Here is a 17402-nt window from a genome sequence, read left to right as displayed (position 1 = left end):
AAACCAATATTACACTATATATTAGCTAACTTGATTTTAAATTAAAAAAAAAAAAAGAAGTGAGGAATGGGTGAGTCTCAAAGAGACCATAAAAACTATAGTTAGAGTAGGTGGATAGACGCCTCCCCCAACTGTGAGAGGCCATGTGCCTGCATGGACAACACAGCCAACTCCTGGTGGACCAATTTCAGTGACTTCATTCGGCTCCCCATCCCCAAAAGGCAACCTCCAAGGGCTACTATATTATTTCTTTCAGAAGCCTTCTGAAATTTTGCCCAATATCTAAGGAATTAAGACATTCTTTAAAGAAAGCCTGCAATTGAGGCATTTCATTTCCTATTTTGCTTCTTTCTATTTGCTCTGTAGTTCTCCATAGAGATTTGAACAAAGAATTTACTACAAGGTTTGTATATTCATGCAAATAACACATTTTCCTACAAGACTACACCCTTTGTTCTTCCAGATGCTGAACATTTCTGTTTGCTTTTCTAGTTGATTTTGAAGAATTATGATGCAAATGTGTAGTTGGCAGATATTTTGTATTCTTCTCAAGCTCTTCCTTATGCTCTGAATGAGAGAGAGCTGTGCTCCTGAACTTGGGTTCCCTGCTGCTTCCAGCAGGTGTGGATTTGCCACAGCCAGAGACCAAGCTGGTGTGCAGCGTGAGTTCCTCCTGAAAACATGTATGTTCTGCCTTCAGCTGGAGTGCTTTGAAGTCACTGTGTGCTTTATGGCCAGCTTTTCTAATTCTGCAGATTTAACTTTTATTTTATTAGGGTTTTGTGTGTGTGTGTGTGTGTGTGTGTGTGTGTGTGTGTGTGTGTGTGTCTGTCTGTCCCTGTCTCAATTTAGTAAAGGAATAAATGTTTTTCCCCTTTGGTATAATTTGACCTCTTGGTCTCTGGAACATCCAGAGAGATTGAAGTAATAGGTGAAAAGCAGTCAGGTGCTGTGCCAACAGAGCCTCCTGAGAAGAGCTAGCAGGGGAGCAGGGAACCCAGAAGCAGCCCTAACCTGGAATCATCCTCTAGAACCACGCTTGGATCATCTGAGGTGCACGGGAGCAAGAAGACACAATTATGCAGTTCCAGTCTACATAGACCATTAGTAGTAAGAACATCGCTAGGGACGAATCTATGGCCCAAACCACTCAAGGTAGAAACACACAACTGTTTTGTCTCCCTCCTTTACTGTAGAAGGTTAAAAGACACACTTTTACAAAATAAGCACCCTTTTTTCCTTATTTTTTTATGAATCATAATTCTGCTTGTGCCGTGAGAAATGATGTCACTGATACCCTCACTGACACCCTGGACTAACTTATCCCACAGACAGGCATTATTCCTGTTTTATGTGAAGGAATGAAGACTGTGCTACATGAAGGAAATAGCTGACTATTTTTTCCATAAGTAGATGCGAAATAACAGAAAATGCATATATTGATCTGTGCCCCATGTTCCTGACACAGAGCTCCTAAAACCTTTGTAATTTCCTGAGTAACAGCAACATCTGATACAGAACTCAACTCCTTTGGAATTTCCCGGGTAATAGGAACATCTTTTGTTCTGGTGAGATGACTCTTTGTGAGCTCCTTGATGGGGACTGGTCACCAGAAAAACCAGAAATTAGAAACTTTTAGCACCACCTTCCATTCTCCAGAGAGGGGAGAAGGGCTAGAAATGGAACCAATAATCAGCCACGCCCACATAATGAAGCCTCCATAAAAGTCCCCAAAATATGGTGTGCAGAGATATTTTCCAGGTAGGTGCACAGCTATATGCCAGGAGGGTGGTACACACCAACTCCAGGGGGACAGAAGTTCGTGCCCTTGGGACCCTTCCAGACCTTACCCTATGTATCTCTTCATCTGAGTATTCATCTGTATATTTCATCATGTCCTTTACTATAAAATAAACTGATAACACAAGTGTTTCTCTAAGTTCTGTAAACTGTTAAAACCAATGACAGATTCCAAGGAGGAGGTCATGAAAACCTCTGATTTGTAACCAAACTTGACAGAAGCTGTGGGTGACCTGGAGACATACTACTTGCAAGTTGGTATCTGAGGCAGGGATAGTCTCGCGGGACTGAGTCCTTAACTGACGGGGTCTGCACTAACTCCAGGAAGCCAGTGTCAGAACTCCTTGAGGTGAAAACCCCACACATCTAGTGTCAGCAGTGTTTGAGAAGTATAGTACTGTAGTTGTAGAGAGTGAAGGAAAAGTAAAAACAGAGAGCTTTTTTTCTAGACAATGGAAAACAAGTGCCTTCCCTGAACACTACTGAAAAAACAGAAATTCATCTTACCTCTTTGGCTGCTCTTTTTAGTTTATTTTGCTGGCTCCCACTATCTCCCTGGCCTCTGAAACCTGGAGCACTCCAAGGCTTTGTCCTTGGCCTCGTTTTCTGCTCTTTCTGTGCTCACTGCATTGTTGCCCTGACCCATCCTCAGGGCTCTCAAGTTTGCTTAAGCAATGATGCCTCACAGATTTATATCTTTAATACCAACCTTTTCTTGAATTGGACTCAAATATCCAATTTCTAACTTCACATCTCTACCTGGATGTCTAATTAACACCCAAATCCTAACATGTACAAAGCTGAGCTCCTGACATTTCCACCAAATCTTGCCCCTCCCATGGTCTTGCTCATCAAAGTACAGGCCATATGTGTACTTCTAGTTGCTCACATCAAAAGCCTTGGCGTAAATCTTGATTATCATCTTTCTCTCACATCACACATGGTATAAGCTTTCAGCAAATCCTAACAACTCTATCTTTATCCAGAACCTGAGCATTTCTCACCAGCTCCAATATCACCATCCTGGTCAATTCATCCTGGTCAAACCATCATCTCTTACCTGGATGACCACACAGCCTTGTAGTTGATCTCTTTTCATCCTTGTATAGGTTTAGTTTGTCCAAAACACAGCACTGAGAACAATCTTATTAAAATCTCAGTTAAGGGGCGCCTGGGTGGCTCAGTCGGTTAAGCGGCTGACTTCGGCTCAGGTCATGATCTCATGGTCTGTGAGTTCAAGCCCTGCGTCGGGCTCTGTGCTGTCCGCTCAGAGCCTGGAGCCTGTTTCAGATTCTGTGTCTCCCTCTCTCTGACCCTCCCCTGTTCATGCTCTATCTCTCCTTGTCTCAAAAATAAATAAAACGTTAAAAAAATTTTTTAAAATAAAATCTCAGTTAAATCAATTCACTCCTATGTTGAAAATCCTCCAATGGCTTCCTATCTCACGAAGAATAAAATCCAAAGCCCTTTCCCTGAGTTACAATGTCCTACCCCATCTGCCCCTGCTTGAGCCCCATTGTGTTTCTGACCTGGTATGCTGCCATCTTCTCCCTCTCTATCCCAGTCTATGGGCCTGGCCTCATGATTCTCACCTCAGGGCCTCTGTGCTTCTTCTCTCTGCCTGCAGTGCTCTTCCCCCATCATGGCTCTGTCTCTTCCTTGTTCCAAGTCTTTACTCTGTGGAAATAAACAGAGACCAACCAAGTGACAAAAAAGGCTGCCCGTTCAGCATTCACTACAGCAAAGGAGTCAGCACCATCACTTTTTCCAGAGTTTCAGCAGAGACTCACAGACAGGAATAGGAATGGGAAAACTTTATGACGGGAAAGGAGGTTTCAGGTATGCCCAGATTGGAGGTTGTTGGCATAGGAAAGGTGTAAGTGGGCTACGTATGTGATTTATTAGGAGTGCTTTCTCTAGTTGGTCTTAAATTTGGAAAGCTGTCAGTTATTAAGTGTTGGACATTTGGGGCCACTTCTTAAAGGGATTATTGTTTTGGCTTCTTGGAGTGTTTACTAAAGATAGTGGTCTGACTTCCTGCAAGTCTGATTTAGAAAGAGCAGACTGGCTTCCTGGCTGGTTACTGTAGATCAGGTATTGATTTCCTGAGCTGGATGCCATAGGTTGTAGATCAGTGTTCTATTCTTTTATATGGTGTGGACATTGTCTGCTTGCATATTCAGTCTCTCACTTCTCAGGGAGACTTTCTCTAACAATCTCTTCTAAAATGTCAACTCTTCCCATACCTTTCCTTTTTAATTTTTCTCTTTAAACATGTATCTTTTGATTATTTATCTTATTTACTATGTGCCTCTCCCACTAGTATGTAAACTCCTTGAGAAAAGGACTTCCGGCTATCTTTTTTCATTGTTATATCCCAGTAGCTGGACGACCATCAGTTTGGCCCATAGTACAAGTTAGTGACTGTTGTTGAATAAAGCAATGAAATATTTATTTAATACCTATTACTAAAGAAGAATTCTATTAGTTATTAACTTTACTTTGGAGACACCTGGCAGTCACTACTTTAACAAAGTGATCATGAATAACATCACCAGTAATAAGTCATGTTGATGTCATGCATTCTGATATATAATGATGAGATGGTTATATCACTTCTGTGTTTTTCTCCTCCAAAACCCATAACCGCAATCTAATTATAAGAAAAACAACAGAAGGGCGCCTGGGTGGCTCAGTCAGTTGGGCATCTGACTTTGGCTCAGGTCAGATCTCACAGTTGGTGAGTAAGAGCCCCATGTCGGGCTCTGTGCTGACAGCTAGGAGCCTGGAGCCTGCTTCAGATTCTGTGTCTCCTTCTCTCTCTGCCACTCTCCCACTTGTGCTCTGTCTCTGTCTCTCAAAAATAAATAAATGTAAAAAAAATGTTTTTTAAAAAGAAAAACAATTGAGAGTCCCATATCATGGGACATTCTGCAAAATACTTGGCCAACACTCTTCAAGTGTCATGAAAGACAAGGAAAGACAGATTAATTATCACAGTTTGGAGAAGAAAATTAACATGTAATGTGGCATCCTGAATTAGAAGCTGGAAAGAAAAATGACGAAGTTTTCAATGGAAAAACTTATGAAATCCAAACAAAATCTATATTTTAGTTAATAGTATTAAGCCAATGTTAATTTCTTAACGTTATTAACTGTATCATGCTATAGAAGATGTGCACATCAGGAAAAGCTAGATGAATGGTATACGGAAAATATCTGTACTAGTTTAGTAACTGTCTTTAAACCTAAAATATTTAAAATTAAAATATTTAAAAAAGAAAAAATGAGTGCATTGGGAAGTGGCAGGAAGGGAGGACTATATAGAATCATTCCAAATGCACTTATGAAGTACCCACAATGTGGTGAGTGTTGTTGAAAATTCTGGTGACACAATATCAAATAAAATTGTATCTCTACACCTAAGGGCCTGGCATATATGGTCCAGCAAAGAGATGCATATTATACATTACAGCTACTCTGATTGGCATCCAAATAAGAGAAAGCAGAAGAACAAAGAAGAGAGTTCAATTGTAAGGACATGCTGAATAAAAGGAGAGTGAGTGTGAAAAAAGGCTTGTTAGAGAAGGTGATTGTTGAGCTGAATTACAAGAAAAGAGTGTTTATTCCCTGGAAAGGAATGCTGTTGGGGAAAAGGGTTTGGAAGGGCCTGGAGGATGGTCCTGAAGCCCTGAGTCAGGCAAGATGACTTCACCCCAGGGCTTATAAAAGTGGGGGGCAAAATATCTCCAACATAGCGATGTCCTCACAGAGCTCTACTGCTTTTCCAAAATATAATTTGTCTATTACTTGCTGCATAACTTTTAAGTTGATTCTTTACTCTATATTAGTTTTGGGAAATAAACCAATAAACTTGGATCTCATCTTTAAAGAGAGACATGCCTCTGAAAGAATTCCAGTTAACCTTAAACTGTAAAGTATTTCATTCACACTTTAAAACAAGCTCATAATTTAAAGACTTGTGTTTAGATGAGATTGAATTTTATTAAATAAAACTACTAGAGGCAATTTAGGAATCTTTACAATGTTAAGGAAAGAAGTGGTATATCCTGTTAGTGACATTTTTGAATGTGTGGGGTAAGTACTTTGGAGTCCTTATAGCTTGCTGAGGTCTGGTCTGGAGATAAATCTCAATTTTTACCAATTGAATTGTTTAATTCCATTCAGTGGTTTTGGTTGTTATGGACTGCCAACTATAACATTGATAAAATATCAAGAAGTCAGTCCACATGTTTGGAAGTACAGCATAGGATATATGAGAAAGATGTCATCTATCCATTCATCTATCTATCCATCCACTTAGCAACAGACACAACAGTATACAAAGTAGACTTGATCTTTCCCCTCAAAAAAGTATGTACCTCAAGAGAATAGGCAATTATATCCAGAATGATAAGAACTCTAAGAGGGGTAAGCAGGGGCGGGGGTGAAGTGACCCCAACCTGGTATGAGGCAGGTCAGGCAATCTATAGCCTCTAAAGAAGTGGGATTCTGGCCACAAGGTGTGTAGGTACTTTTTGTACCTGGGTACAAACAGTGGAAAGAAGGGGAAACATTTATACCAAGTAACAGTGAAACCCTTCCTCCCCTACTGCCTCATAGATATGAAGTACCCTGTCAATGTGTGCACAAAAGTCCCTTAATGGCATGGAAACTTCCTGCTTTATTAGGCTGGAGCCAGTGGGGCACTAAAGAGCAATTCTGATGACAAGTATGAAAGGTTCCAGGAAATTCTATTTCTATTGCTTGGTGACTTATTTGCTTTCTTTTTTCCCCCAATCTTTGAGTCATCTGTTCTCTGAGCATTGCCAAGGACACAGGAAGGTTGAAGGTCTTAACCTGTCCCTGTGTGTATCCCTTCACTCTACATCATTTTATTTCTTTAGTCTGTATCTTAAGTGATGCAATGATGTCCATAAATGATCAAGAAAAAAACTAGCCCCTGTTGAACTAGCACGTTCCTGAAGTATTCAGCAGGACTACCCCAAATTACTCATCTTTCCATCCCTGGAATTTCTCCCTGATATTTTACTGCAAACTGACCCCAGCTGGAAATGGGCTTCAAATCATTTTTGCTATTGGCCTCCCAGTTCTACTAGTCTTCTAAGGAATTAGTTGCAGTTCACTATCTATCAACTACCACCCCCACCAAAAATAATTTCTCCTCTCCCATAGGAGCTCTAGTGAAGAATGTCTTTCTCTTTGACGAGATGATTTCTGAAACTCAATCTAATGTAGCCCTTGATGTATTTGGAATAGAAGGCAGAATTAGAGACACCCGGTGAGTTTAAGTCCCTGATTAGTGAAAATTGCTTAAAACTACATCCAGTAAGTTAGTATATTTGTTTAGCAGTGGCATACCTAGCATATTTTTTTTATTTTTAGGTATAATCAACATATAATAAATTGCACATGTTTAAAGTGCACAGTTGAGACATTTGCATATATATATACACATATATATATGTATACACACACACACACACACACACACACACACCTGTGAAACCATCACATAGTCAAGATAATGAACATATTCATCAGCCCAAGTTCCATTATTTCCCTTTGTTTCTCATAAAAGGTGTTAAATATAGATGCCTGTGGACAAGAAAGAAGAAAAACTTTCTAGTTTTATTAATAGATGCAATTTTAGGGGCGCCTGGGTGGCTCGGTTGAGTGTCCGACTTCAGCTCAGGTCATGATGTCGCGGTTTGTGGGTTCAAGCCTCGTGTTGGGCCCTGTGCTGACAGCTCAGAGCCTAGAGCCTGCTTCAAATCCTGTGTCTCCCTTGCTTTCTTCCCCTCCTCCACTTATGCTCTCTTTCTCTTTCTCTCCAAAATGAATAAACATTAAAATAATTTGTAAAAAAATGATGCAATTTTAACTGTACATTACCATTGGAGTAAGAAGCAACATCCCACAATAGAGTCAGCCTAACATCATTCTAAGATCAAGGAGCTAAACAGGTTCATAGGGTGACTATGTGACATGTGACATCTAACTTAGGTAGTCTGAGAGCTCTTCTGATGCATGTTGCCTTGATGAATGTTCCCTGTTCTAGTGCTTCCCAAGACTGCATTAGGTATTAACTGTGTAGTCCCATAGCATCTTCTCTTTACTCCTAGAATAAAATCATACCATTGCATTGCAAAAGCTTATTTACTTGTTTTCCTTTTCCACTATGATATCAAGAAGGATCTTCGTTCTTCACTATCCCTGATGGAATGCCTACCACATAGCAGAGCTCAATGCATTCCTATTGAAGGGAAAAATTAATGAGTCTTGTTTTTCCTAAAAGCAACTGAGCAGATGGCTTGGTCTAGCCCTTTTCCATGCAGGAAGGGACTCAAAGTACACAACTGACCAGTGACATGATACAGTAACATTATCTATGAGTCTGGAAGCAGCATATTTCACCAATCAGTAGAGCTTGGATCATGTCCTACCTAACATTGTCGTTACTGAGAAATGTTCCTTTAAGGTGATATTCTTATTGAAGCATGTCCAGTTTGCTAAAGAAAACAAAATATATATATATATGTACATATATATGTATATATGTATATATATGTATATATGTACATATATGTGTGTATGTATATATGTGTATATATATATATATATATATATATATATTAGGGAGAAAAGATAGAAGGTGAGTGCTTTCTTTCTTTTATAATTAATTGTAAAGAGATTCATTTGTTTGCCCACACATTCTAAGCATTGCCTACATGGTTTTGGGAATATTTTATTTTTCCTTTGAAATCATCTTAAAAGAGAAAAGCAATGCTTCTGAGAGTTATGAAATCTCAAAGGCAGTTAGAAATTCATTTATCACTTTAATGCAGGAAGATAAACAGGGATGTATTAAGCAAAGATACTCCATTATGCTGTAGCAGAGTTATATTTTAGCTTTGGCTTTGGCTTTACTTGAGGATTCTAATGGAAACATTGATCTTATTTCCAATGTCGCATTCCAGCATTCTGCTGAAATGAAAATTCCTCTTCTGCGTTTGTTTCTAAGCATGGTGAATTAAATCCTCCCTGTGGTTATGCTTAAATACCATGGCCTATTGAATGCTTTTCCTGACCACCACTCAGCCACACTCCATAACAAATAGCTATATACTGATCTTCTGGGCTCCCCAAATACCTACTGCAAAGACTATAATAGATCTGATCAGAGTTTGCTACAATTGACTATATGTCTGAATAACTGGACTGGGAGATCTGTGAGGTTTCTTCAACTCACAGAGAATTTTCATAAATTTGCCTAGTTCAGATCAGCTCAATAGAATAAAACAGGAAGTAAATCGAATAGCCTAAAAAATAAAAATAAAAATAGCTTCTACATATCTCTTCTTCCTTTCCAAGGAGAATTCAAGAAAATTCAGTCTAACTCTCTTTTGGAAATTCCACTTACCCTTAACAATTATGTATTAGACAATTGTCCTCATGTATTCATTTGCTCTTTTAACAAACATTGTTAAAGTCTTACTTTAATGCACTTGTAAAAGTACTAACATGAATACACCTGCTATCAAGAAATTTGAAGCACAGCAAAGAAGGTATGCGCAAAAACAACTGCAACACAAAATATCTATAACATGTAGAAACTCATGCACAGGGTGTTCTAGAAGCCTAGAGAACAAGCACAGAAAGCTCACCAATTGTGGGTAGGGTAGGGGTGATGGCCAAGGAAATCTTCCACAAGGAGGTCGTGCTTAAACTGGATTTAAATACAGAATGGGAATTTTCTATCAGAATACAAAGGGAAGAGGAATCCAGACAAGAGCATAGCACAGGAGGTCTTAGAAAGCAGAGTATACATTGAAAACAGGCATGATATATGTCAGGAAGTGTTTGGAAATGAGCTCTAGGGGCGACCTGGGAAGGGTTTTGCACCCCTACTGGGTAGTTCTGAACTTGACCCTATGGGAAATGGATAACCAATGCAACATCTAAGCACAACTGTAACACAGTCATATTTACATCTTGGAGCGTTCACTTAAAAATGTACAGCGATGTTTGTAAAGAATGTTTCTAAGGACGTTGGCATATTAAGAGTTATGACTCAATGATTTCTGGTCAGGTAAGTCTGAGAAAATGATGGGTTAAGCATATTTGAACACCTCAAATATTTAACTTGCTCACCTTTGTTTTGTTTCTCCAAGAAGGGCATAGGCAACCTTTCCCAAACTTATTTCACTATGGAAACTTCACCAGATATCTTATAGGATTAGGGTTCCCAAGAATACACTTTGAGAAATGTAAGTGTAGAGGACCAATTGGGATGTTGCAATGACATTGATATGATCATTGATGAGAATATTATGGTATTTACAGGAAATAAACTGTCAGCAGCCAAAGCATGGAGAAGATGGAACTAAACCATGTTTAGTTCTCATAATGGCCAAAATTGGCAAAGCTTGGTCTGGCGAATCATTTTGACACCTGTGATGTTAATTCATTAGAGTCACAGAACTTTTCAGAAGGGGCTAGTCTAATGCTAAATTTAACTGCCCCCCACCTTTTATAACATAAGGAAATTGAGTCCTCAGTAAATTAATGACTTAATAAAAATTGACAATCATGATACACAGAATCAACTCTCCAAGCTCTTAATGTTTTCACTGGAGGAGAGCCAGAGTGTGAATATTTATAAACACTAGATAATCACCAAACAAGTTATGTTTGTCTTTGGATTATATTTCTTTACTTATATTTGAATAGAGATTCATGTGACATTTAGGGAATAGATGATGCTCTAATAAAACTAATGAAGTCGCACTGTCAGGACTTGACTCCAAAGGAGCTGGAAAGCTGCCCAGCATTTTTATTCTGTCTGCATGAATTCTTGCCTGCTGCCCACACTGTGCTGGGCAGAGAAGGTAGCACCTGCCAGGCATGCCTGCAAGTTCTCCCCAGGCATGGTGCTCTTTCTGAATTCAGTCTGTGACATGCATTACTTCTCTAGTGAAAGGGGTCAAGAGGGAATTATGATTTGGTTTCAGTAAAGTTGTGCCATAGTTATAGAGTTATCCCCTTAAACAATCATTTTTAGGAAAGTTGGGTGCTAAATGATCTTTTATTATTATAGTTTCCATTGTTAATATATATTTAGAGAGCATTCAAAATCCAATACCACTCTTAAGATCCTGTGATTTCACCTGAAATGACACAGTCTTTCCTTTTGAGCACCATCAACATAAGAGGAAGTATTTTGCTTCGCTCTTCTTTCTGCTCCACCTGCTGCTATATTGCATGGGCCCATGACAGTGACCACTTGACCCACTGGCCAGATGAGACTTTGGTCCTCACCGCAGTAAGATCAAAGATTGGGATAACCTTGAAATGACTGCTGTGTCTTTATTCGGGCATTTGAAATGTGCTGACGTTATATAGTCTCCTAGCTGCTGTCTCCACTCTGACTTTTTTGGTAGCTTTCGATTTTCCCTGACAAGAAGATTGTTTTGCATAGGATGTGCCAAATAAGATTCACCTTCAACTGAATGTGCTACTCATTCATGGATGGCAGTCTCTGAAAGGTGTTAATTGGAATACTAACCACTCTTCTTGGCTATTAAAAATGACTAAAGGTCAAAGACAAGCAACTTGCTCTATTCTCACGCATTTTCTATCCTGGTAAAAATGTTTGTGACTTGCCTTCACTCAGGATTAATGAGAAGGCAAGAGGGTTATTATTGAGACACACCTGATCCACATAAAGAGCTGCAACCTTCACACTAAGGGACTGCATTTGGAAAAAAAAAAAAAAAAAGGAAAGAAGAAAGGAAGAAGGAAGAAAGAAGAAAGGAAAGATATACATTGAAAATTCTGAGGATTGGAATTCTAATCTAAGAATTCTAATTCTAAGCCAACTAATGGAAGGAAATGCTAGAACAAAGAAGTAAAAATTAAGTTCCTTAAACCCTAAGAAATAACCCTTATACACTAAGAAAGACATTTCATGTTGTTATTCCATAAATCTTGAGTTAATAATTTTCAGCCATAATATTATGAAAATGAATATCTTTCCCCCTGTTTTTTTCTTTAAAGTGATCATCAGAATTTTTCCCTCAAGAAAGGTAAAATTTTTTTTTTTAATTTCTTTTCAACGTTTATTTATTTTTGGGACAGAGAGAGACAGAGCATGAACGGGGGAGGGGCAGAGAGAGGGGGAGACACAGAATTGGAAACAGGCTCCAGGCTCTGAGCCATCAGCCCAGAGCCCGATGCGGGGCTCGAACTCCCGGACCGCGAGATCGTGACCTGGCTGAAGTCGGACGCTTAACCGACTGCGCCACCCAGGCGCCCCGAAAGGTAAAAATTTTTAATCATTTTGAAATGTTTTTGTCCTCTGGATGATCATGGCTATACCTAAAACAGAAGCTGAAGCAAATTGTGAATATTTTTAAAATTTAGCTATAATTAAGTGGGTACATTAGGAATACCAGTCAGCCTCCATATGTTAAACTTATTCTACAGTCATTGACAAAAAGTGTACTTTCATGACTTTGAACATTATTAAAGACCGGGATCAAGTACAGCCTCTCTATGAAAAATCCCCCTAATTTTCCAATTTACATAGACAAAATTATACATCATCTATTTTGTGCCTACAGTCTACCTAAGAGTACCATACATAATTAGATAGATAGATAGATAGATAGATAGATAGATAAAACACTACATTTATCGAAATACTTGGAATGCAATATGTAGAATCACTCTCTACTGTGAGATTTCCAAAATGGCAGGAATGAATTTTCCCTACTTTGATTTTCTGTGCCTAAAAGAGCCTAGTACATAGTATTATATGTTGATAGTGTTAGGGGCGCCTGGGTGGCTCAGTCGGTTAAGTGTCTGACTTTATCTCAGGTCTTAATTTCACTGTTACTGTGAGTTTGAGCTCCACGTCAGGCTCTGTGCTGACAACTCAGAGCCTGGAGACAGCTTCGGATTCTGTCTCCCTCTCTCTCTGCCTCTCCCCTGCTCGCGCTCTGTCTCTCTCTTTCAAAAATAAATAAACATTAAATATATATATATATCGTATCTATATATATATGGTATATATATATCGTATCTATATATGGTATATATATACCATATATATACATGATATATATATGGTATATATATATATCGTATATATATGGTATATATATACCATATATATTAATATATTTTTAATAATATATTTTAATAATATATATGGGATATATATGGGATATATATGGTATATATATATGTGTGTGTGTATATATATATATAGTAGTGTTACCAAAGTGGTAGGTTCTTTGCCTACTCAATATGGTTCCCCACATAGCCAAATAACGATGCTCTAGGACCTTCTCCCCAATTAGGTCAGAGTTTTTTAGGTGAGAGTAATTAAAGGGCTGGTAAGCAAGCTGACATAGGGGGTTTTCAGCAAAGTGGGAGGAGGCTTTTCAGAATCAGAGTGCCACCTTTCTTCTTCCCTTAAATAGGCACAGTCTGATGTATCACGGCCCTGGTTGGTGTATTTTACTGCTATTACAATTAGATGGTAATGAACTTGAGATCATCTGGAGGGTTAGCATGGTGCCTGACCTGGATCAAACAGGTCAAAAACTGGGTCAGGGGGCTTATTTGGAACCTGTGGTTTCTGGCATCCTGCCTTGGTTTCTGATGGCAAGCGGCATCTATAAGCAGGGCTAGAAAACTGGGTTATTGTGGCTTATTAGCAAGTACCTGGTGACAGTGGGACATTTGTTTTTTAAACATCCAGTGAAATAAATGATTAAATATATTCAGGGTGATAACAACTATGAAGCTATTCCTTGAATCTATTAGCTTGGAAAATGGAATCATCTTTCAGCTCCTAAATATACAACACTTAGAAGTATTCTGAAGTACTTTGCTTCCACATTTTAACATAACGGATATGAATTTTAAACACATCAAATGGCTGCTTATTTTTATTTGAAAGTTTTAAACTCCAAATGTGAAACCTCTCCCTTATTCCTCATTTGCAGTAGACTTTTAACAAGGCCTAGTTGTTAGAATAATGAAAAATATTTTGACAATATCAAGGTCTTATATGAATTAAAGTTGTTAAACCAAAGAAGCTCCTGAAAATTGTATCTCTCTTTACATATAGAGAAAATAAGAATCATTTTCTAAAAGGAAAGACAAAGATGATATGAGGAAAAGATTTTAGAGATTATGCATATATGGAGAAAATCTAGATAAATATAATAAAAACATGGTAAAGATGCCATATATTGCACTATCCAGGACAATAGTGGCTAGCATGATGTGAAATTAGACACTTAAAATGTGGCTAGTCCAAACTGAATGGTGCCGTAAGTATAAAAATGCATACACTTGAAGATTTAGCACAAAACCGTATAAACTATTTCACCAATAGTGTTTACATTCATTATACTGAAATTGTAATATTTTGGATATACTAGATCAAATAAAATGGTGCTTTAAAATTAACTCCATCTATTTCTTTTCCATTTTTTTAATGTAGCCATGAGAAAATTTAAAATTACATATATGGCTTATGCTGTAGTTCTATTTGCTAGTTCATTACATTGCTATACAGAATAATTTTTTTCTTTTCTGATTTTATTTTTAGTTTAAACTTGTCTTTCATTAAATGGACTTCAGCTCCTTGGTGCATGCAGGCTAGATATTTTTTAAAGCCCTCTTCTTATAATATCCCCTGGATAAATTGTAACAAACACATTTTCAAATTCATTGATGAGCTTGCAGGACAGAAGGTAAAACGCCTACCAGGGGAAAAACGAGCTGAAAGCACATGAGTGAAGAATAACCTCCTAACCCAGGATCTGTCTGTTGTGGGGGCAAAAGGTGAGCTTTGGCGATTACTTGGAATCCAACAAAGCCCTGGGACAGCTCTCAGTGGCAAAGCTAAAGGTGAGATGTGCACATTGGATCAGGAGTTAGGAAGATGACTACATCATTGTGAAAAATGGGCCAGAAAAACAAACGCCTGCCAGAAAAACGATCCTTTACAGAATCTTTGTTCTCTCCCCTATGGTTTCAAATAGAAAACTGATATACAATAGAGAAAATTAACACTTTCAATATCTGGTTCTTAAAACACACACCCAGTAAAAATTATAAATATCTGATAAAGATTCATAAAAATTTAGTATATATGTTATATTAGAAAATGTTTAAAAGACATAATTACAGATAATGCAGACAAAATTCAAAAAAATTCAAAGAGAATACCATGAATAGCTTTGTGCCATCAAATATAAAACCATATTAAATGGACAGAGGCCTAGTATGAAATAATGTACAAATTCTGACTCAGAAAGAAAAAAAAAAGCCTGAATGAAGAGTCTTTTAATATGTGAATAAATTGAATCAGTAGTTTAAAATATTCTTACAAGGAAGATAGCAGGTCAACAAGTGAGTTCTATTCACTTATCAAGGAATGGATTATTTCAATATCTTATGCATTTAAGGGGGGAATTATAAATAGGGAATACCTCTTAAATAATTTTATGAAACTACAATAACTTGATCCCCAAACTTGGCAAGGAAGGTATGAGAAGGAAATTAACTACAATGTCACTTGTGAATATACATGTGAAAATCCTAAACAAAATGTTAGCAAATCTAGCAATATATTTTTTAGTCCTTACCAAGCTGGATTCAAGTTGATTTCAATTAGACAGAGTTATAGAAACAGGCAAAACCAGGGATGATGCAAACACATCAGTATTTGCCGGGAGTTGGTGATGGTGGGAAAGGAATCAGTTACAATGGGCACAAAATTGTTTTAGAATAAGGGAACTGTTCTAATCCTGATTTTGGTGATAGATACCCTGTATAATTTAAATCAAAGAACTTTATTATATATACATAAAGTCCTTAATAAAAAGCGATATGAAAGAAAGATTGAAGGGATTCGCACTGACCAAATGTGGGAAATGGTGGCAAATTATAATCCACTGAATAAAATAAGAACTCATGAGATGGTATTGATAACGAATGAATGAATGGGAAAGAGAGAAGGGAAAAACCCTTTCTTTGTTTTTGAAAATTTTTTAATGTTGATTTATTTTTGAGAGACAGAGACAGAGCATGAGGAAGGGATGGGCACAGAAAGAGGGAGACAGAATCCGAACCAGGCTCCAGGCTCTGAGCTGTCGGCACAGAGCCCGAAACGGGGCTCAAACCCATGAACTGCGAGACCATGACCGGAGCCAAAATTGTATACTTAACTGACTGAGCCACCCAGGCGCTCCAGAAAAACTCTTATAGTCTAATGCTAACTAATAACGATGAAAGAAATTATAGAATTTTAATCATATCACTTTCTTTGCAAACATCCTAGTTAAAACTGACAGGGGCAGGAATCATCAATGGATGCTAACTCTAGGAAAGGAATACAATTTCAAATATCGCCCCCCAAATTACTTATTAATCACAAAAGGAAAATTAATAATTGTCCAGTGGCACAACTGGACAGTACCTTAGTCAAATGAGCAAAATTAACATCACCAATAAGAGGTAAACAGATATTCTTTTTTCTGGATGTAATATCTCAAGTGGACACAGTGTCCCCCAGGTCACATGCCAGCAAAAATCATGGACAATATACAAACCCAAATTGAGAGATATTCTCTAAAATATCTAACCTAATTCTTCAAAAGTATCAACATCATTAAAGACAAGCAAAGGCAGAGGAATTATTCCAGAATAAAGGAGAATAAAAAGAACCAGTTAGATGTAACTTTTCATTCAGTAAAGAAAAAAATGCTATAAAGTGCTTTTGGGGACCATCATGAAATTGGAGTACTGGCTTTATAACAGATTAAAAAAATATCAATATTGTGTTTTCTGAATTTGGCAACTATACATTGGGTATAGCTTGCTCTTAGGAAAAACATACAGAAATATTAAGGAGTAAAGAGGCATGACATAGGCAACCTACTCTCAAATGGCTCAAAACCGATTAAAAAAATATTTGAGAAATAGAATGATAAGCCAAACGTAACAAAGTATGAAAAATTAATGGATTTCGGTGAAGATTATAAGGAAGTTCTCTATACTATCTTGCAACCTTCTGTAAGTTTGAATTTACTTTAAGACAAAAACTTTTTAAAAACTTAAGTGCTCATCCCTTACTCATCATCATATATTAATATGAAACAATCTCCATAATTTATCATTTGGATAGAACCAAGGTGCATAATAGTGTGTATGGCATGCTACAATTTATGTAAAAAGGTGAACACACACATATGCATATACACACATATTTCCTTGGATTTGCATAGACCATATCTCAAAAGATAAACTAGAAATTAGCAACACTCATTGCCTTTGGAGAAAGGAATTGAAGATATTTTTCACTCTACACTCTTCTGATCCTCTCAAATGTTAAACCATTATTCAATTAAAATAATAAATAAATGCAAAAAATATTTAAATTTCTACCACAGCTATATTTTGGTAAAAACATAGAACAATGAAAGCTCTCATATACCACTGATGGAAGTCTGGAAAAGTCTGGAAAAGTTTGGTCTTATCTTGTAAATGTGAACATA

Source organism: Prionailurus bengalensis, chromosome A1, assembly GCF_016509475.1.
Source record: "Prionailurus bengalensis isolate Pbe53 chromosome A1, Fcat_Pben_1.1_paternal_pri, whole genome shotgun sequence".
Lineage (NCBI taxonomy): Eukaryota > Metazoa > Chordata > Mammalia > Carnivora > Felidae > Prionailurus > Prionailurus bengalensis.
This window is presented reverse-complemented; position numbering follows the sequence as displayed.